Here is a 20,696-nt window from a genome sequence, read left to right as displayed (position 1 = left end):
CAGAAAGCTGAATCCGGTGCCACACTTTGGGAGCCACAGCGCGGGGCTTGCCTGCCTCCGTACCGCTGCCTTTCCCTACCCGCGGAAGTATTTTCTATGTGCGTGTCGGAGAGCAGGAGACACAACTTGTAGCCTTCTCCTTGTTTCCTCCACACACAGCGGCTTCGCCTTCAGCGTGCATTGGAGTAAAGGAGAGGGGGACACTTCTTTCCCGTTGTCGCTGTCGTCTGTTCTCCTCCTGCGCGCTTCTCTCCAACCCTCCTTCCCTCCCTCCCTCCCAGCCTGCCTGCCTGCCTGCCCTCCTCCTGCGCGCTTCTCTCCAACCCTCCTTCCCTCCCTCCCTCCCAGCCTGCCTGCCTGCCTGCCTGTCCGCTTGGCTCCCTCCTCGTCCTCCCTCCTTTTTGTACGCAAACCTCCGGAGCTCCAGAAGGCGATGAGGGTCGGGACGAGTGCGTGAGAGTCGCATCCCACAGGTGTGTTTCCGCCAATGCAAACGGTGCCTCTAGGCTCTGGTCAGAGGCACGCGCGCGCATACCTGGAAATTACCATGTGACTCTGCACCTGGGCGTGGAGAAAGTCCTCTTATTCCAACCGGAGACTCTTTTGTTGAGGAGTTGACCGCGCCGTCTCCAAACAGCAGCGACTGTTCGGTCAGACAGCGTGACCCGGGTTTTGGTTCCTCTCCCCCCAGCCCCCCTCTTTCCAGCGGAATAGTGCCTTTTCCCCCAGACCCACTCACAGGACGCGAGACGAGATGTAAAACTTCCTTACGGACATTTCTCTAAATAAAAGTCGCCAGATTTCGTTAGAGGGATTCTTCGCTTGGCTCTTTGGACTGTTTGCGTTTGTGGAACTACTCCGCTCTTTCACCTTCAAGGTGAGTTCCGACAAAAGCTCGTCAGTGCTGCTGTTTTCATCCCCTTTTGACTTTGTATGAATTCCTGTCTCTGTGAAGTGAGGGCGTGAAGACACATTTAATGCCAGTTAGCGTTAGGAGACAGGGAAACCCAGGAATGTCGTTTCACTTCAAAGACCCCTTCTACTCTGTTTTACTGCCGTCTCAAAAGTGGCTTCGGATCAGTTCGCACCTTTGCCTTTTCGTACCAGTGTACAAATAATTTCGTACCCATGTTCTTGATCGCTGCGTATCACTTACTACTTATTGGTTTTGTAATTTTTTTTGTGGAAATAAATATTCACAAGTACTCAGCTGTCTCATATAGTGAAATTAAATGCATGTTAGTTTCTGAAGATATTAACTATCTCAACATAATTAAAAAATAAACAATCCCACCTTTCTCGAGGACCGTTATTACTGGCTGTAACATTAATGCATTCCTACAACTACATTGCATCCATTGTCGTCTTCGCTGTCAGTCCCCAGGGTCTACCCCAAATGCTCTCTTGGAATTGACAGCTTTGGTCAGTGTTACAGAAGTTTTAAAAGTAAGTTTGTTTATCGAGTCTTGTGGATTCTTTGCCAGCTCTTGTCAGCTGTAAGCCAAAATGACTGTTTTGATGAAGGCAGGCAGCTGTGGGTGAGGGTTTAAAAAGCAAAACGTTGCAGATGCAGACACATTCAGAGGATAAATTCCTGACCTCGGACCAGAAACTTCTTGCCAAAAAGGTTGAAGTCGCCAATAGCTCCCTGAGGACATATGTACCCAGGGTTAAATAAGTTCAGTGAATGTTGTTCTGATGAATTTGCAGACAAAATGGAATGTAGAAAGCCAATAAAACATTTTCAGAGATTGTTTTCCAGTCTACGCTTACATCAGGGAGCTCTTTGATTGGGTCACTGGTTGTGCTTCTAGACCTTATGAAATACGAGATTACGACCCCTGAGCAAACTAAAATGACCCCCTGATGATGTATAGTATCCATCATAGTCAAATAACTACAGTTCTGTCCTGTTGATTATAAACAGATTATAGAGATTTACGAGCAATCATCAGCTGTCAAAGAGTGTATAAAACAATCCTGGGGTATGACAAATTAGAAATACCCACATGTTGTAGAAAACTGAGGTATGAAAAGACCAAAACTGTAAGTGTGAAACAACTAAATGGGCAATGTGACTATCATCCCTTCAAGGCTCAAGTCCTATAGGCAGTAGTCTGTTTTATGACTGCAAAAAACCTTGTGAAAACAAGCATGCCTTGTTCCCATCCTTACCTTGAAATGCACCAGTAACGTCGTGCTGCATACCTAAATGTTTTTTTTTTTAAAGTCCTTTTGTGCCCAAGTAATGAGCTGTGTCATTGTAGTTCTTCACAGTTGCACTCATGACTGTCTGGGTGAAAACTTGTTCAACTGTTCTCAGACTCAACAGCTGATTGATGGTAGAAGGAGAGGGAATAAAGGTCCCAGAAGACATGTGCTTCCCTAAAACCATTCATTTAACGTCAGATGCACTACAGCCGCGGCATCTGCCCAGTCACCTCACAAGGGGCTATCTGTCCCTACGCGATCGGCAATTTCTGTGAGAAATGGGCACGTGAGCCGCGTTCCTCACCTCTGGACAGTCGAGCCGTACATCAGCATCCGAGAGCACAGACGTAGTAGAGAGCCATGCCTCATGTTTGCTTTTTCTCCTTACTCTGTATCCGCTCTGTCTTGTCTCTCTTGTGGAGTACAAGGGAACAGAGGCACTATTGATGTCCCTGTTGAATCTCAAATGCTGTTCTTGCCAGTCTGTATCTCTCAGTCCCTGGCGCAGCCCTCAGAAAACCACTGTACTGCCTTGTTGCCCTGTTTAAATCATCTTTTTTTTTACCATCATCCACACCCCTGTTCCTCTAGACATGCCTACTGTACGCGGGATGATCTACCTCCTGGAGATTATTCCAATTAAATAACTTCATGCAAACAGTCTCGTAGTGGGAATGGATTAGCGCAGGAAGGGGTTGTGTGAAAGCCGGAAAGGTGGCTGCTGGTGTCTGGAAGGGGGTTCGAGCAGGGGGTCAGCCTCCAGTTTCTTCCCTGCACCGGGAGAGATGCCATCTGGTCACACAGAGACGAACGCAAGCAGTTTCAAAAAGTAACCCCGCTCTCCCCTCTCCCCTGCCTCTGTTTAGTGTGTCTTTCTCTTTCTCCGTGCCCCACAATGCTTCATTCAGTGTTTATCTCTTCTGCTCTGAATAAATAGAGACACCTTATCTGTGCAGAGGAGAGTGTGATAAATGTTTTCTCCTGCTTCCCCACAAGGGTGAAGAAGACGGGCGTACCACACTGCTTCATCATAGACGCTCTTTTCAGGACAGGGGAATGGGAGACGTTTCTCATTCAGGTCATGCAAGGGGTTTCAGGAGTCTGCGAAACAATTCCCAAAGCACAGACTCATACCCTTTTAATGCAAGGGAAACGGGGAAAACAAATCGAGCATTTCTGAGTTTTCCTCGCCTTCATACCTCTCTCCCTTTGGGTAAAAGACTGCTGGATCTGGAATTAAACTTTCAGGTGAAATGTAGCATGGAGTAGCTTACAAAAGTTCTCGTGCCAGGTGTATGTTTTCAGATTTGCTGTGTTTTTATATTTTAGTGGGATGTAATGTTAAAGATCAAAGGAAAGTGTTGCTTTATTTTGAAGCAACATTGTGTCTTCTGCCCATTTTTTCTTGCAAAGTATTTCACGGTCAGTCAAATAAGGTCTGCAAATTGCAATTATTTCTTGACCCAGATTCTGTATTGTCACTCTGTAAAGAATCCCAGATTTGTGGAGAGCAGAACTAATAGTTGTCACATCAACAGATTGTCCTGCTTTAGCATCGGATCTCTGCAGCTCCTCCAGAGTTACCAACGGCCTCCTTGTTTGGCCTATCAGTATACTAGAGAGAGAGGTCAGGTCTAGGAAGGTTTGCTTTTTTTGCCACACTCCTCTTTTATTTCAGATGATACTGTTTGCAAACCAATATTCTGTTACAAACCTCTTTCGGATTCACAGAACAGCTGTATTTATACTGATTACATGAGACACTGGACTAGATGCATAAACTGGGTTGTACTTATCAAATAGGTGATTTAAAAAAAGTTGTTTTAGGGGCATTCAGTTATACTCAATTTTATTTAGGGTGTCTGAGTAAAGAGGGCTCAGTGCAAATCACATCAGACTGTTCAAGTTTTATTGGAAGCCATGTATAATATTCCTTATACTTTATTATTAAGCGCTACTCTGCGTTGAAGATTGTAGTTGTAATATGAGCAAAATGTAAAATGTTCCTGGGGCTATAAAGACTTTTTTTTCCCCCAAGGCACTGTAACTGCCGTTAGATTACTTATGAACGGATGTATTTTATTTCTTTACTATACATCAAAGGTTGCTTAGATGCTGTCTTTTCTTACGGGATTTGGAGTGGGCTAAAGTTTTAAATTCTTTCGTCTCTGTTCTTTTCCCACCGAGTTTAAACTGTCTCCTGAATGCTTGTGGCCTATTCTGTGACTTGGTAGCATTTTTTTTTTTGAGGTCAGATGAATTCATACTCATCCATTCTCTTTTGTTTCCCTTGCCACGGATTACAGACTCCTGTCATTTTCATTTGGAAAATAAAGCCTTAATCCTCATAAACAACAAGCAATCCCTTCCCTCCTGTCCATTGCACACAGGCAGGAACAAAGCACTGGACAAGCAGAGACATGACAAGCGTTTCCATCATTGTTGAGGGCCACTGGTTCTTTTTCCACTGCTAGATAAGCCTCCCTTTATGGTCCTTTCTAGTCATTATAATCTAAATTATTACTGCGTTGCTTTACCTTTTTAGATCTAATTCACAATATTGTTTGGTAATTCCCCCCTCTGTAAAGCAGACTTTATACATTCACTGAGCATAAAAGAGGTGTGGCGCAAACTGTGCATGTGTGCTACCTTGTTCCTCTTGCTTTCCTTATTTACACATTGCTTTCAAGGGAGTGTGGACATATGCTTGAAGGGTGTGTCAGCCTGGCATTAGGCTGCTGAAAGATGGGGAGGGGAATTAAGATTTCCTTTAAATTGGAGATAGACCCGTCTTTTCATGTCTAAGGATTATCCGGTGGTGAAGGAGGCGCCACGCTGAGGTGGATTTCTGATCTCATCTCCGCTGGGTTTTACTGCTGCCACCCTTGCCCTTGGAAATGAAGGCCTTGTCCCGAACTGTCCCTTAAGAGTGTTTTTTTTTTTTTTTTTTTACAGCTGCCTCTCATTCTGATGCGATGTATGCACTTCACACAGCTAAACACGCGCTACCCTTTCCACTCAGCACGTTTCCTGTCCTCTCATGCACTTGAGATCAGAGTAAACAAAGCAGATGTACGACGGATCTCGGAGTTGTGATTGTGTTGATTCTCATCTCAAGTCCCCCAGCGCCAGGCTGTGAATTTGGCTTTGTGACAGAGGAGCCTGGCACTTAAGCGCCAAACATCAGCAGGTGAAGTTCACTTTTAAGGTCCAGCAGCCTTTGCAGCTGAAGGGTCAAACGCAGCTCAATGTGTTTTACTTTTGCTGCTGAAACGACCTTGGCACTTTCACAACTCAAGCTGTGTTTTATCCCCATGTCCACCAGCAACCACACAGCTCAGTCAACCGTCAACTCACGGTGGTTTTTCTTGGTTTCCCCTTCCCCCACCTTTGAGCTGTAGTTACTCCTCCTTCCCCTGTTGGAGCATGAGTAAGAGAAACGTAATGAATCTTGAAAATACCTTTCTGAAAAAGCCAAATGAGTCACCTGGGGCAAGAGCTGCCTTAATTGGTTAGTTGAAGAGCAGTGGGTCAGGATGTTTTACAGGAGTTCTGTTGGGGGGAGGGAGGGAACAAACTTCTTTAAAACGAAAGACTGAACAGAAGCATTTGTGTGGTGTGTTTATGACAAAATGACCTTAGAGACTCTCTAGTTAGGCTGTTTGTGGCTGATGGAGACTTTTCCCTCTCTTTGAAGTCTGACCTGTCTCAATCACCAATCATTAAAAGGAAAATTGTCCGATTCGGATCTCTGGCCAGTTGTTTTGGCGCATCAGTCATTGTCATGGCTACGAGAAGGGCTCTTTGTAAACGGCAGTGTGGACCGTCGCCAGCAGTGAAGACTGAAACCCAATGATAGAAACAGTAAACAAACATTTGCCTCAGTCCGCCTCCTCTGAGCCACTTTCCTTTGGCTGAAACAGACACTGGCTTTTGATGGTGCCTGTTTACTGGAGGCATGTCATCCAGCCCACCAACTCGGGCCACAAGCAACATTTCACACACAGTAAGCCATTTTGCCTGCTGCCGCAGATCGGTTTAAATGAAAACTCCTCTGCAAACACGACCCCGTTCAGATCACCTCGTTTGCCCTGCACGGAGACGGCTTCTTGCTTCGATTCCAGAAAAGACAAGAGCAGAAAGTTAATTTATCTGCTGCTTTTATAATTAAGCCTAGTGTGATTCGTTATCAAAACAACTACCTGCTTAAACACTTCAGAGGGAAGTCGCTTGCTTCATCTAGTGTAATGTGGCAGGCGATGTTTAGTCACCCTCTCTTTGCTTAGGATGAGAAGACGGTTCAGATCCCTCAAACTGAAACATACTGAAAATGAGTCGACGCTTCATTTCTGTGCAAATTGAGGGTGCCTGTGAAGGATTTGGCAGCTTGCTGATACATCTGCCTCAGAAGGCTTTGGGGCTGAAATGGACTTAGGCTTACACTCGCTGCAGAATAATGGAAACTGTGTAGAGCTACTTATTCCACCTGTAATGCTTTATCACCGCACTTTTTAAGTCTTCAACTAAGGGTTTCTCCACACTGAGTGGCATTTAATCCCAGCAATGGCACCAGAGGATGCAATTCATTTTCATTCATGTGAGTCATTTCACAGTTAATCCTCCAAACTGACCAATTTACTCCCGCCAAGATAATTTTTAATTATCACCTCTGCTTTACAGCTAATATGATGTCCAGCTGGTTGATGTTAATAGGCTAGTGGCTGTCAACTGTTGGCCCTCTGTTGCTTTCTCTCTCTCTCTCTCTTTTTTTTTTTCATGTACACTTGGTGATTAATTATGAACCACTGAAAATGAGGCTCAGCCAGAAATGGTAAGTGACAGATGCATGAAGGGGTCAGTTCAGTGGCAGCAGCTGGAGACGAAGGTCACAGTGTCAGATAGCGAAGAGATATGATAACATGACAAACTGTAAAAGAGAGACGGGGATGTCTGGTTCAAGCGAGACTTTGAGAGCAGGCTTACATGATAAAATTAGTGGTGCTGCAAATTAATGACTGCTGTCGGTTTTTAGTTTTCTCCAACTCAGATTCTGGTTTCTAAGGATTGCATAAAAGAGAAGAAAGATGTTGCAGAAATTTTAAATCTGATAGAGAATTAATTATTACCATCCTCATTTATGCATCAAAGCATTTTTTTTGTTTGTTTTACTTTTTTTTTGTATTAAAAAAATAATCAAGGTACTTTCTGTTAGCTCAGGTCTTTCATATAGACTGAATATTTTCTCATATACAGTGAATCTTAGTTTTGATGCCTTTAATGCATCATAACAGCTTCTTCATTAATGTTATTTTAGTGTTTGACCTTCCTTTCCTCAGGCAGAGCTGGTTAAGAGAGAAAAAAAATGCTATTTGTAAGTTTTGGCTAAGTGATTGACGTATCTTTATAATAAAATTAACCAATGCAGACCAATATTATCTTATAGAATTGAGACACTTTTTTTGTCCTCATGTCATGATTGTCTAAGGTTTTCAGTTCAAATGAAAAAGACACACCCGAAACAGAATTTAATGTTTAGTGTTAATTCATTTATACTCCAAGTGTAGCTGTGGACGTCATGTTATTTTTGACAGGCTTGGATGATCAGAACTTCAGTTTGTAATTGGCCAGATTCTGACTAAATTTGAATTTTTTTAGACTGCTAGTATTCAATTTTTTTGACTGATGGTACTAATGACATGGATATTACACTGTGCATGGATAACTCATCTTGTGTGCTTTTCCTTGCTAGGCATTTTCTGCATGGAAGAGTGGAAAGTTGTTACTTTTAAATCTATACGTTTTGGAATTTCTATGTTTTCCATGTCTAAACATAAAACTAATATTGGAACCACATAGCTATTTTTTTATTTTTGGCAAAAATCTGGATTTTTGAAAGTATTTTTATTTTTTTCAATTTTTGCTGAAATATCCTAGTAAAACTTACATAACACAATCAAAATTAAATATACAAGGGTAGCAACTGATTTAAAATAAAACTGGGGAAAACAGTGATTTTGCTGACCCGAGCTGTAGAAGAGCATCAGCAGGGTTGGATCAGGAGACCATATGCTGTCCTTATTATTTCTGGCATGCATTGAAACCTGCTGGCAGGGGGAAGTGGTCATGGGGGAGGCGGGCAGCGCTGCTGCAGGTTGGATGTCTGTCCCTTAGTCATTTCAGTCAAATTGTGAAGTTTGCTAAGGCTGCAGAAAGATGTTTTGTTCCACTTACTTGTGCTTGTTTGTGCAAAACAGGAAGTCTCCAGACCTTTCTGCCATGCATCTCAATAGGATCTAATAATGAATACTAATACAGACAAGGTAACACAGGGTTTCTAAGCATAGCAGCACTTTACACAAATCCAGGCTGTTTGGTAAATCTCGTCTTTTCCTGAAATAAATCTACATCCTTTTATTATCAAGCTGGGATAATAGAGAATATAGACAAGGTTATGCTTTATTACATTTTATAATGAAATAGTATAATGATTTTTTTTTCCAGTATCATGTCCTTGTCTCTGTTAAATGAGGTGGGTATAGTGGCCTTTCGCTAGCCTATGATCCAAGAGGGACCCATTAAAATCTGTTCATACAGCCATTGTTAAAGTTGCTGAGAATCTAGTTAAATGCCACTGGCTCTGTTGCTTCTCATCTGTAAACTGACAGACCGTTTTACTGTGGCTGCAGTCTCAGCAGCAGTAATAATACTGCCTAAGAAATAGCCTCAACCTCAGAGACTGACATTTTGCCAATGACCTGTCGGTCGCAAAAAATTAACTAGACTTTGCAATAATTTTTTAAGGGAATCTCTTTTTATTGATCCCCGTGGAGAAATCGGCTCCTGGGAGAAGCCGGAGAGTGATTCAGCAGAAAAAAAGTCGAGTACAATGCAAGCATAAATACAAATAAAAATGCACCAAAATAGCGAAAAGTGGCCTGTGTGGAGGCCAGCTTTGTCGTATTTCATTGCGCATTTCATTTTGTCGTGCAGATTTATAGCAGGCATTAGAGTGAGTCAGGTATTTTACCTCTGCGTTGACCTTGACGTGTTGGGGCATGCCTGTGGGTTAAGAGCGCTGTTGGAGTGTATATAGTTGTAGTTTGATGATAATAAAGAGCAACATTATTTGCAATGGCACGCAAAAGTACTGGTACTCCTTGTGTCATAACTGAACTCCACATTTCATTGTTTACATTGAGATCTTTTTAAACCAGGACGTGGTAGCGCATCATTCTCAATAGAAGGGGAAGGATACAGGTTTTTAAAATCTTAACAAATAAACAAAATATATGGAATGCATCCATATTCAGTTCTCTGGAATCGAAACTTTTAAAAACCACGACGGCAACTACAGCTGCAAGTCTACAAGCTTCACAGTTCAACCTTTAGCGCTTCTTCTGTGCAAAGTTACTCCAGAAAGTCAAGCAGACTCGACGGCGAGCGTGCCATTCTACATGAACATACTTTTAAAAAACTATTTTGTTATAGTTCCGACTGTTAGTTTAAGGTCACTGACCTGAACATCTGCTCCAGTCTGAAGTCCTTTGCAGCCACCTGCATGACGTCCATGTATTCGGTCTATCTTTCCATTATCTGTTTTATGTCCCTGCTGAAGAAAATATGTCCATTAGATGATGCACTGCTTGTGGCAAACTGCAGATGGGACTTTGTATTGCTTTCTTTTTGCCACTTTGCCATCACAGGCAGATTAGAGGAGTTGACGTCAACACACGATTCCCCCAGATTTATCGCAAGTCTTTCTGTGGGTTCTACTGAATTTTATTCAGGAGTATCAGAGTAAAAAGAGCTTAGTGGAAATGTCTGCCTGACATTTTGAGATTAAAGAATTTGTAAAGATGGGGGAAATTTTTTTTTCCTTTTCATTCCATTTCTGTCATGCTCTTTTTTTGTTGTTGGTCTACTTAAAAAAGCATGCTGCTGTTGGTAGTTGTAACTCATCAAAAACGGGAAAAAATTCAAAGAGCACTGTTGGTGTAATCAGCCAACCATGAACCTTGTGCTAAAACAGGGTGGAAGTATCCAAATGACGAATTCATGTCTAGAACTTCCCTGTAACATCGCCGATGCAGAATTCGCCTGGTGTTTCTTTATGAGGCTTTCCTCTTTTTGCTCCATTACTTTTATTTTTTTCTAAGCTATTCTTCTTGCTCAGTGTGTCTGTGCTCTAGGTGGACATCTTTCCTGGCGTCCTGAACCTGCCCGGAGCGTGAAGCTGTCTACTGAAATGTAGATCTGTGGAGGTGTCATCATTGCTCTATGTCTTAGTTGTCCGCTCTTGCCCCGTAGCCTCGCTACTCTATTCATGCAGCCATAACGACTTGCATTATTCCTCACTGACTCATCTGGGCAGCCTTAAAGCTACCCAGTTTTGTTTCCCCTCTCTGAACTTCTTTTAGCTGAAAAGAGGGAAGCTCGTTCGGTGTTTCCGGTGGTGTCTGTGTATTATCTAAGACGCAGAATCTGTTTGTTTTTTTTTCTGCTTTTCTTCTAAATAGTCTGATTTGCAAAGGTTATTATTAGTGTGCTTTATTTTTGTCCTGCAGCACATTGTTTCCAACTGTTCCCCTTTTTTCACAGATCTGTTTACAGTTGCACTGCCGTAGCTGTTCAGTCTCCAACTAAAGCAAATGGTAGTCTTGGGAGAAATGACATCAGAGCTGCAGCCACATGCCCTTGTAGGAATGCCTAAATATTTACAAGCTCTCATAACACATGCTAGCTAACCACTCAGTCTTGGCTATGTTCCGCCTGTTAGTTTTTTAAAACTCAGCCTTGTGGTCGCTTCAATCTGGTGCGACTACGTCTTTCCTGCTTCTCGTCTTAGCCGAACCCACGTCACGTCCTTCTTTGAAGCCCAACTCTTTAATTACAGTCATTAGCCATAGTGGATGTGCTGCTGGGGTTACAGAACCTTATTACCAAGACTTTGTCTTGTTCTCTCTCTCTCTCTCTCTCTCTCTTTTTTTTTTTGTGCCACACAGCAAATGGCCTGATGCTTTCTCTCTAGTGGCTCCTTTGAAAACAAGTTGCTGTTACATTGTTTACGGAATACATTCTGCCAATTGCATCCCCAAATCACGCACAAGTCTCACCAGGAGACATTTCCCCCACCCCATCTACCCTCATCCTCTTTCAAATGGATATGGACAAGTGTGCAGTGTGCAGCAGCTTAATAACAGACTGTAGCAAACCCAGGGATGTTGGACAGCATGTTCACTTTAGCTTGTTTACTTGTTGACTGGTGCCAATTGGTGTTCCAACCAGACCCCGATAGCCATTTATCCTGCACTCTGGACCTCCATTAAGGTCTCTTTGTTGTTGTTCTTGTCGAGATCAACAGTACACTTACACTAACGTGTCTGTGCTTCTCCCTTAGCCAGCTTTTTTTCCTTTTTTTATGTTTAACCAGGTTCTGCTCTACTTCATCTCAAGTCCCTGTCTTTGTCTGCTGTCAGGAATTCATCACACATTCCTCTGTGTCTGTTGTTTAATTAGTAATACGGAGTCGCTTGCCTCTTTTGGGTAATGGAAAAAAACTAAGTCACATCTCGTTCCCAATAGGTTTCTATGCGTCTCTCCACCTTCCGACTTGAAAACAAAACATTATCCCCCTTGAGCAGCGTGCTAAAACCACACATCTGTTCTCCACAGAAGATGTAAACAAAGCAAATCCTAATTACTGAAAACCAGTGGGATTATTAAATATAGTTTAATTCCGTGCATAAAGTGTATTTTCTTCCTCTGTAGGAAATCTGATTAGACTAGATTAAAGCAGTGCACTTTTGCCAAGACCTGGTCATACACTGATCAGGCACAACATTACGACAGGTGGTTTGAAGAGCAGCAGATTACAGCATCATCATGTTAGTGGGCGGGGTTACGCTTGGCAGCAGCAGGCGAGCATTTTGTAATTAAAATGAATGTGGTTAGAAGGAGGAACGGCTAACCCACAAGTATTTTATGGTCTGCAAGTCAAGTTTATTTGTGTAGCACATTTCAGCAATAAGGTGGTTCAAAGTGCTTACTTCATACAAACATCATACAGCCGAGATTGATCATTTCAAAAGCGTTTGAGGAACACGCAAGTGAGTGAAGGCTGGCCCATGTGGTTCTGATCCAATTGATGGGCGACTGTTGGTCTGGTGGGTTCTGAGAGAAAATTGCACCAACAGAGTGCATTTGAGTTTGTCACTTATCATCTGCCCCACATGTTTTTGATCTCTTTGAGTGGGATAATGGCTCTGCCATGTGCCAGAAATGGTTCTGGAGTGGTTTGAGGTGTTGACTTGTTATCCAGAATTCCCTGAGATCAATCCAGCTTCTATTGGATACGCTAGACAAACATGTGACGCAATAGCGCCACCTCAAACTTTACATCAATCCATGTATTTAGCATGGATTGCTAAATCCATGCTTCAGTTGGGCAGGGTGATTTAACTATTTTCTTTAACAAAGATTTTTATACTGTGGTCAGTAAGCATTAGTCTGCTTAGGTTTTTAAGAAAAATAAGATTTAATGTCTTTTTTTTTATGTGAAGAAATGTGGCGATGTAGCAAAAATGTTTCTTAGCTGAGAAGCGCATTGCTCCCCCATCTTCTGCTGAATGAGTTTGTTATACTTGAATACACTTGACTACATTTAGCAGTTATTATATTTGCACTTTTCTTTATGTATTAAGACTAAAATAAAAACTACAGAGCACCTTCTTAATTTGCAATAATCAACATCCTACTGAATTAAGAAATTAAAATTTGTGTGAATGTTGTGAAAACCGGTGTATGTTTTTGAGTTTAGGTGCACAAACTTTTTTGAGTGCTGGTATTGAGAAGCCAGTATTAGTCACATGCTTGTGGGTTCAAAGGCCCACATGACACAGTTCAGGAAAGAATTGGTCACACTGTCCTGTTTTGTCATCCCATCCAGGATTTAGTAACTGTTGAAAGGTTAGGAAGGACTGTCAGGTTTTAGATGCAGCACCCGTGTGAGAAACGCAGCCCTACTTCAGTCTGGTGATGCTGTGAACACCAGAGTGCTCGCTTAGCGGACTTTTTATTTTTTGTGTGTGTGTGTGTTTTTGCACTATCAGCAGCAACAGACTCAAACTCAGCTCTGAAATCATGCTTCTTCCATTTCTGTTGGTGGAATTAGGAACTGAAGGTTGTGTTGGCTGAGCGCTCAGGAAGAAGGAACTATTTGTGAGTAGTTAAAGCTCCTCCGCTATGGTCGAGTGAGACTGAGGCCTTCCTTTTGAATGAATCGCCTCGGTCGGCCTGATCAATTCATGGTTTACTCCAAGTCGTCTTAAGTGTGAGCTCATTCTGGCTTCTGGAAATAATTCAGACATTGACCGGGGCAGACTGCTTCCCCTGGCTACGGCCATGTGGACAAACACAGAATATATACATGGATAGAGATTCCAGACACAGCCTCTGAGCCTGGGGGAACTGGGCGGCCAAGACGTGTATCCATGAATTTCTCATAACACAATCTGTTGGCCGATCAATAATTCAATTCTATCTGTGAGCAAGCATGTCTGAATCCAATCTCACCTCCACCTACTCTGGCCTTCTCCTAACAAGGTGGGTGTTGTCTCCTTGAGCTCTGCTCGGCTTATGCCAGTGTGGGTTTTCCTGTCCTTGTGTGAACTGATTAGTTGACTTCAGCTAGTTCATGGGCAGTTGTTGCAGAGTCCATCGCTGTTGGTACACTTTCCCCCTTGCCTGTGCGCGCGGGCCTTACAGCTCTTGGTCACTCTGGATTTCGGTGTGTTCATTATTTCGACTGCATACGTCTTTTTTTTTTTTTACTCCAACTCTGAAAGCCGTGGATGGACACATGTAGCTTTGAAGTAATTCTGATGTGTGTGTGACGAGGCTTATGCATGATCTGTCTCCCTCTGCAAGCGCTAAGACAAATCAAAGACAGAGAACTCATTAAAAGGTATAGAGCCTGTGGAGAGGTCAGTGGCTAAGTTCTCTGATTTAGCCGGATCCAGCAGGGTATCAAGCTGCTGTGCTTGCTTCGTCGGGGCTGGGAGGGGTACCCTCATCGACATGCCTCTCATCCCTCTCCAACCCACACCTGGCGGGTGTTGCGGCCAACAATCTTTTTCACTGCATGCCTCGGTCTCTTCTGACGGGGTCAAGGACGGCACACAGGGGTGTACGGATTTACCCCCAGCTGCCACGCCGCCTCCCCTTCCATCTCTTTTAATTTTTGCTTCAGTCTTAATAGTTTTCCTACTTGCAGTTCTGTTTTTATCCCTCTTTGAGTGTTTTTATCTGAGGCCACTACAAGTTCCCGTTCTCCTGCTGCATATCAAGCTGCACTCGTCGCCTGATGAGGAGCTTTCTGGGTCGTTAGAAGCTTGTTCCAGGGCTCGGACTCCTATCAAAGCCAGTGACCATGAACCAGGGATGACTTTGAGCCAAGGGTAAACTGTGCATGTATGCTGGTGCATGCGTGTTACTGACTTGGTGAGATAGGATACATCTAAAGGCTCCCTGACTTTGGACAGTTTGTGTTTCCTTTCCTCTGAATGGTCTTTTTCTTTACTCTGGCAGTCACATCCCCTGTGTGCCTCTCGGTTTAATGCCCTTCCAGATAAAACAACGCCAGTAAACTTCCTTTCTGTTTCCCTCCCTCTTTCTCTTACTGATAACCACACTATCTGAGAGAAGGTCCGGGCAACATTCTGTCTATTCACTCCCCCTGCTCCACCTCCCTATTCTCTCTCCCAGTATGGTGGGATGCATTGTATGTAATCAGTAGATGGGATGGGGGTATTTTTTTTCCCCTTTTCTTTTCCTGGCTGCCGGAGAAGGCGGTGGGAGCAATTGTGGATTGAGCGGACTGGTGCGTATCTGCTGACTGTCACTTCCATTAAGTGCGCTGTCCCCGACTGCCTCCCTCATATGCCCAGATCCCCGTCTCGGAGCGCGCCTTTTGTTCGCTGTCCAGCCTCGCTAATTCACAAACCCTTCAACCCAAAACTTTCATACATAAGGATTTAAGTCGCTTTCAAGGTTTAATTTTGTTGTTGCAAAATCTGTTGGAGGTGAGGGCATAAAACAGTTATTGGCTTTTTGGCTAGAAGAGTAGGACTCTTAAGAAGTACTATTTGCATGCTATCATTTTTTTTCCTGGATTATCTTGTGGTTCTAGCCAATAAAGGTCCAGTGAAACCCTAAAAACCAGACATTTCTTAACATCAGTAAATGCATCTCGCCTGTAACATCTTAATGGTATGTGTGTGTAAGGTCACCAGCTTGGCTGTAACCCTTCCAAAAGTTTCTATAAATGCTTTTTTCTTTCAAATCACTTTTTTTTTCTGTCAAATAACATTTAAAAATCATCAGTATTCAGCCCTATTACTTTGTTGCCCCTAAATAAAATGTAATGATTAGATGTTGGCAGGACAAAATTTAATGGTGCTACATATTTTGCCTATCATGGAAGAAAGCCACTATCAACAGAAAGCAATAACAAGTCCTGACCTGTTATATCTGGCAGCCATAGCAGGTTAGACATATCTGTCTGACCTGTACAACTAGCAAAACCAGCACTGCATTTTACCTTAACACGTCTCCACAGCCAAACATGGTGGTGGTGCCATCATCATGCAGCTACAACTTGAATAAAGGACAGGGAAGGAGGTCAAAGTTGATAGGAATGTGGGGGGAGTGAAATACAGGACAAAAAAAAATTGTTAGATGTCTGGTTTAGATCAAAACCTACTTTATGTTTTAGAATCACTGAGTTAAAGTTCAGACCTAAATCTAATATATAAACTGTGGCAATACTTTAAAAAGTCAATGTTCACAGATGCTCTCAACCTAACTGAGTATTTTAAGAATGATGGGTAAAAATGTCATTGTTTTAACACGCAAAAAATATGAGGTGTGAATATTTTTGTAGCACCCTAAAGTGAAGAAAGAATGAATAGTCTACACTTGTCTACCTTTGTCAAACTCTTGGTCTAAGTCGGTTAATAAAATAGGACAGTTGTTGCACGTACCAAATTGTAGTGCCTATTTTTGTATAAAATCCCCGGTCGTGGTTTTGTTTTCTGTTTACATGTCAGAGAATTCCCCGGACAACAGCTCAGTCCCTAAACAATGTCCGTGAAGAAATTTAGTTCATCACCATGCCAAGCATCTTCTCTAAAGGGCAGTGCTGCTCTCCTGGTTGTCAATGTCTGTTAAGCAGAATAATCAGTGCCTTAATTAACAAAAGTCAGTTCAGAATATCAATTATAGCATTACTTTATCTGCAGTCTTGTCACACCAACAAGCAATTATGACTGCTTGCGAGTTTCCATTGTCTCTCGCTGGTGATAATTGGTAATTTTTTTTGCTCATAAATAACTTTTTTCTTCTCTTCGTACACAAGTTTTATTCGTGCGGATGAAGAGACGTTGGTGTTACTCGAGAAGCCCAGGAGATTTACCAGCGTTCTCTCCGTCTCATCCAGGTCCAGACAGTCTCTTCCTCTGGTATTACAAAGATTGCCAAGATACTAGCTGAAAGCAGAATTGATCCTCAGTAGAACACATTCACCTCTACTCCCATACACATTCAAATCTATCTTTTCCCCCCCTTTCTCTCTGTTTGTCTTTCTGTCTCCGTCACAAAAACACTCTCCTAACCGTCATGTTTTCTGAGCGTACTAAGCCCTGGTGTTGCTCTTTGCCTCTGGCTGAGGTAATGACATGGTTGTGGGTCTCACTGTGGTGGCGTTGAAACAACAGATCTGCTTCACTGTTGCACCTCTGTCCGCATGTGTGGCTTGATGAAGTGTGTGTTCTTATCGCACAGCGTCCCATTGGTCCACAGCCGAGCTGTCATCACCTCCAGTCTTCCATAACAGATAAACATTGTTTTGGTTCCACCTCATGTCGTCTTTTTTTTTTCTTTTCCTTTTTTGTTTCGTTTCATACCTTATTCCTGTTGTTTGATTGAAAACAAAGCGTCTGTTTTCATTTCTTTGCTTGGAAATAATTTGCCATGCTTGATTGTCTCCGAGACATGACTGGGATATGGTTCTTCTCCGGTTTCTGTGGAATAGTTTGCATTTGCAGCCTGGGCTGTTTGGAGTCGGTACAGGGTGCAGTGGAACCAATTATAGCAATGGGTTTTGTGAGCAGTAAGCGTAGCATGGTTGTAGTGGTTGTGATGGGTTTTTAATGGGACTGGGCCAGAGTCACAGATGTAAGGGCTTGTTGTTTTTGGTGATTGCAATGGTCAGCGTGCGATAGGTGAGCCAGCACAGCGCCGCACACTCTACTTGAAACTGTGACTGATTGTTGAGCTCAAACGGCTCTCAAAGCCAGATGGTTTCTCAGCAGTGTTTTACTTGTTTGTTCCACTAATTTTTAATTGAAATGTGACTCAACTTGCCAAGAAATTTTGCAAAAAAACTAAAAATGGAACGGAAGTCCTGTGATGCTGGGGTCATGTGGTTGTTCCTACCATCTGTTCATAATGTTTACTTTTAGCCTGTGTTTGGTAGTTTTTGTTGAGCAGTAAAGGAGTAGTTATGAAGTTTTTCCAGTATTGATGAGATGTAACAAGATCGTCTCGTACAACTTCTTGCGATGTTAAAACATCACAATGTTTCTCGTTGAGGTGAGTGAATTCAGCTGTCCGTTTAAATAGTTAAACGGACTATTTAATAATTAGGCCTGGGTTTGTTTTCTGAAGTTGAGTTCAGCTTTCTAAAAAAACTCTAATCTCAGTTAATTCATCACATTTTATAATATATGCGCTGCTGAGATGGCTGATTGTTGAACCCTGAGGCAGCATAATTTGGCATACTAACATGAACATTGTTTGCCTAAGACAATGTTAACAAACTCGCTGAAGTATAAACATGTAATATAGCTTTTCCTATTCCTTGGATATGATCATATTTAGTTTATGCTAAAATAGTGTCCCATATCTCAAAAGCTGTTTGCTGTCCAACTCTAACTAATAACATTTCTACCAGCTTGCTGTGATATGGTATCTGCCGACTGCAGGTGAAGAGATCTAGAACTGATAACTTCACTGAATCTTCCTTTAACAAACCTAACCTTTCTCTTTAAGTAGAGAAGGAGAATTAAATTGCCTAAATCTTTATTGCTTAAAGTCATAATCGATGTGCCAATTGCGTGCTTTTTCAGAAAGGTGGTTTAATGCAAAAACTCATCCCATTTAAGGTATCCCTAGGATGTTATCTTGTGAATAATGAAAGTGTTGCTTCATCCCCGTCGCTGGAGCCGCAGCGTGATCCTGTATCTGCAAAGGCCCGTGTGGTTAATGATATGGCCAAGGCCATTAGCTAGATCTTTGTCTTTTCATCCTGCTGGCTCTTCCTGATAGCTGAAGTGTTTCTCTTATTAACCATACTATCATAAGCTCTTTTGTGAGGATGCACATTAATCTAAATGCAGACTACTACATTGAAATTCTTTCCACACATTGATCCACAAGAGGTTTGATCAGCTAAGAAATTAGCGAGAGGGTGCCAGTTCACCAGTTTTTGCTTAGCTCAGTGTGGACCATCAAAGAAGTGATTTGTATTCGTGCTGCCTTGCATTAGCCAGTCTGGACAGGGGGGTTGTTATCAGAAGACCTGAATGAAACAGCTGCCTAGCACTGCTCACCGCTGTACACTTGAGGCTCTTTTATGCTTTTGAAAATGCCATGTTCTGCCTGTTGTGTCGGACACATTGCTTGCTAATGATTTCTGGCTCTTATCCAACCGTATCCCGCATTCTCGCCCACAACACGGTCTTAGCTTTTGCGTCGGGGCCTAAGCTCTGACAGCTAGGAGACTTACCTGGGAAATGTCTTTCCGCAGCGGTGGAGACGTTTTGAGCATAAACTCTAACCCACCGTCTCCTCTCGGAGCGGACGGCCAGCGCCCAACTCTGCCAACACTCTAATATTTTGCGACAGAAGGGTGTTGGCGCAGCCCTTTGGGGGAGCCACGGTGAATTTTTCACTTCACAAACAAGCCCGGTTATATTGAGATGGCTTCACCTGTTGTTTTTGGTCATGCCCTCTTATCGCCCTTGATTCTGTGAGATGCTATTGAAACCAAGAGCACGTACAAAGTTGTCAGCGCCATGCAACTACTACCTGCAATATCTGGCACATCACTTTTATCTGTGGTGCCACGTGTTGGCACTTTTTTCCCCTCCCCTGTCCATGCCTGTCTGATCCAGGTCATAATCGCCCTCCTCTCCCCTCCCCAACCGTAGACTTATTTGTTTGGTTGTAGTGCAGCCTGAGCCTTTGGTTGAGAAGGGCATTAGCCTACATTTGTAGGCACAAGTCCCTTTTTTTATCCACAGATGGGACTAGCTGCACCAAATTAGTGATTTGTTTTTTTCACTACTTTTTGCTTATGCATCTTATGAAACCATGGTTGATGCGACCCTACATAGGTTTGATTATGGCTGGATGCAACCAGCAGCCGAAATGAAGATGGAACATGGAGGTTTGCGTTTTTTTTTTTTCTGCTCTGCATCTCTGTACTTGTTTGTGTGCATCACCTAAAAGCACCATCACTTTCCATCACCCACCCTTCCCAAAACGTATCCCCAGCGCAATCTCATCTCCAGCTTCGACTCCGCTAGGGGGGCTTCCATCAGCAATTTTGAGTTCAGCTCTCATGCCTGTAGGCTGGTGTAATGATAGCTTTTGCAAAAAAAAAAAAAAAAAGCACAGGTGTTTGCTCACAAAGTATGAGGCTGAAAAGTAGGAAAAGGAAAGAGGAGGTTGATGAAAGCGTCACGAGCCGTCTGTTGTAGGCTGCAGTGCCGCTCAGCACATGACGCACTCCCTTAACAAAAGCAACAACACGTGCATCTTGAAAGATTACTTGGCTGCCGTTAGCTCTGCCTCATCACCTGCAGGATGGAAGGTCGGGAATCAAAAATGTCTGCTGGCTTTAGTGGGATAAGTAATTGGGGAGGGGAAAGAAGCCATTGCGCCAAGTTTCTGAAGTCAAATACTGCAACGTTGGAAACGGAGGCGGAGATCCTGTTGATTTTATGTTCTCCTCGTCTAGTTACCTGGGTGACGTCTCATCAGGTTGCAGTGATTACTTTGTTGACGGGGTTAACAGACCATCTAAAGGCTCCTTTTGTGAGTATGTGTGTGCAAGCATGCATAAAAAGGGAACAATTGTGTAACATAGTGAGTGTGCAGCGTACCACTGTCCAGACGCATCTGCTTGGCTTTAATTAGTTTTGGCTGGCACAAGCACCCACCAGTCTCTCTTGTGTTTAATAACAGCCAAGACAGTGGGCATTTATCAAGGTCTGAATCCAGCTGAGGGGTTTCGTGTTCATTTGGTAAAAATGGCTTTAAACTAATCGAGCTCTCTTTATTTTCTCGAGTCCGTTGCAAAAGAGGTTCCTGTTTTCTCGCCTCCACGCAAGTTCATCTGTGCTGTGCGTGTTTTGGCCGTCTTT

The 20,696-nt window shown here is 43.0% G+C and overlaps 1 protein-coding gene across 2 annotated transcripts in view; it reads left to right on the top strand.

Annotated features, from left to right (window-relative positions):
- The first annotated feature begins 335 nt into the window (after positions 1-335).
- The window catches only part of plxnb2b (plexin b2b), a 169,551-nt gene continuing 149,190 nt past the window's right edge, over positions 336-20,696 (top strand). For both annotated transcript variants that reach the window (XM_016668776.1, XM_016668777.1), the window contains exon 1: positions 336-877. The gene's annotated coding sequence lies outside the window, so the exon portion shown is untranslated. The remainder of the gene's footprint in view (positions 878-20,696) is intronic.

This window comes from Poecilia formosa, unplaced genomic scaffold, assembly GCF_000485575.1.
Source record: "Poecilia formosa unplaced genomic scaffold, Poecilia_formosa-5.1.2 Scaffold17, whole genome shotgun sequence".
Lineage (NCBI taxonomy): Eukaryota > Metazoa > Chordata > Actinopteri > Cyprinodontiformes > Poeciliidae > Poecilia > Poecilia formosa.
The sequence above is the reverse complement of the archived record's forward strand: the minus strand, read 5'-3'. Positions and strand labels throughout refer to the sequence as shown.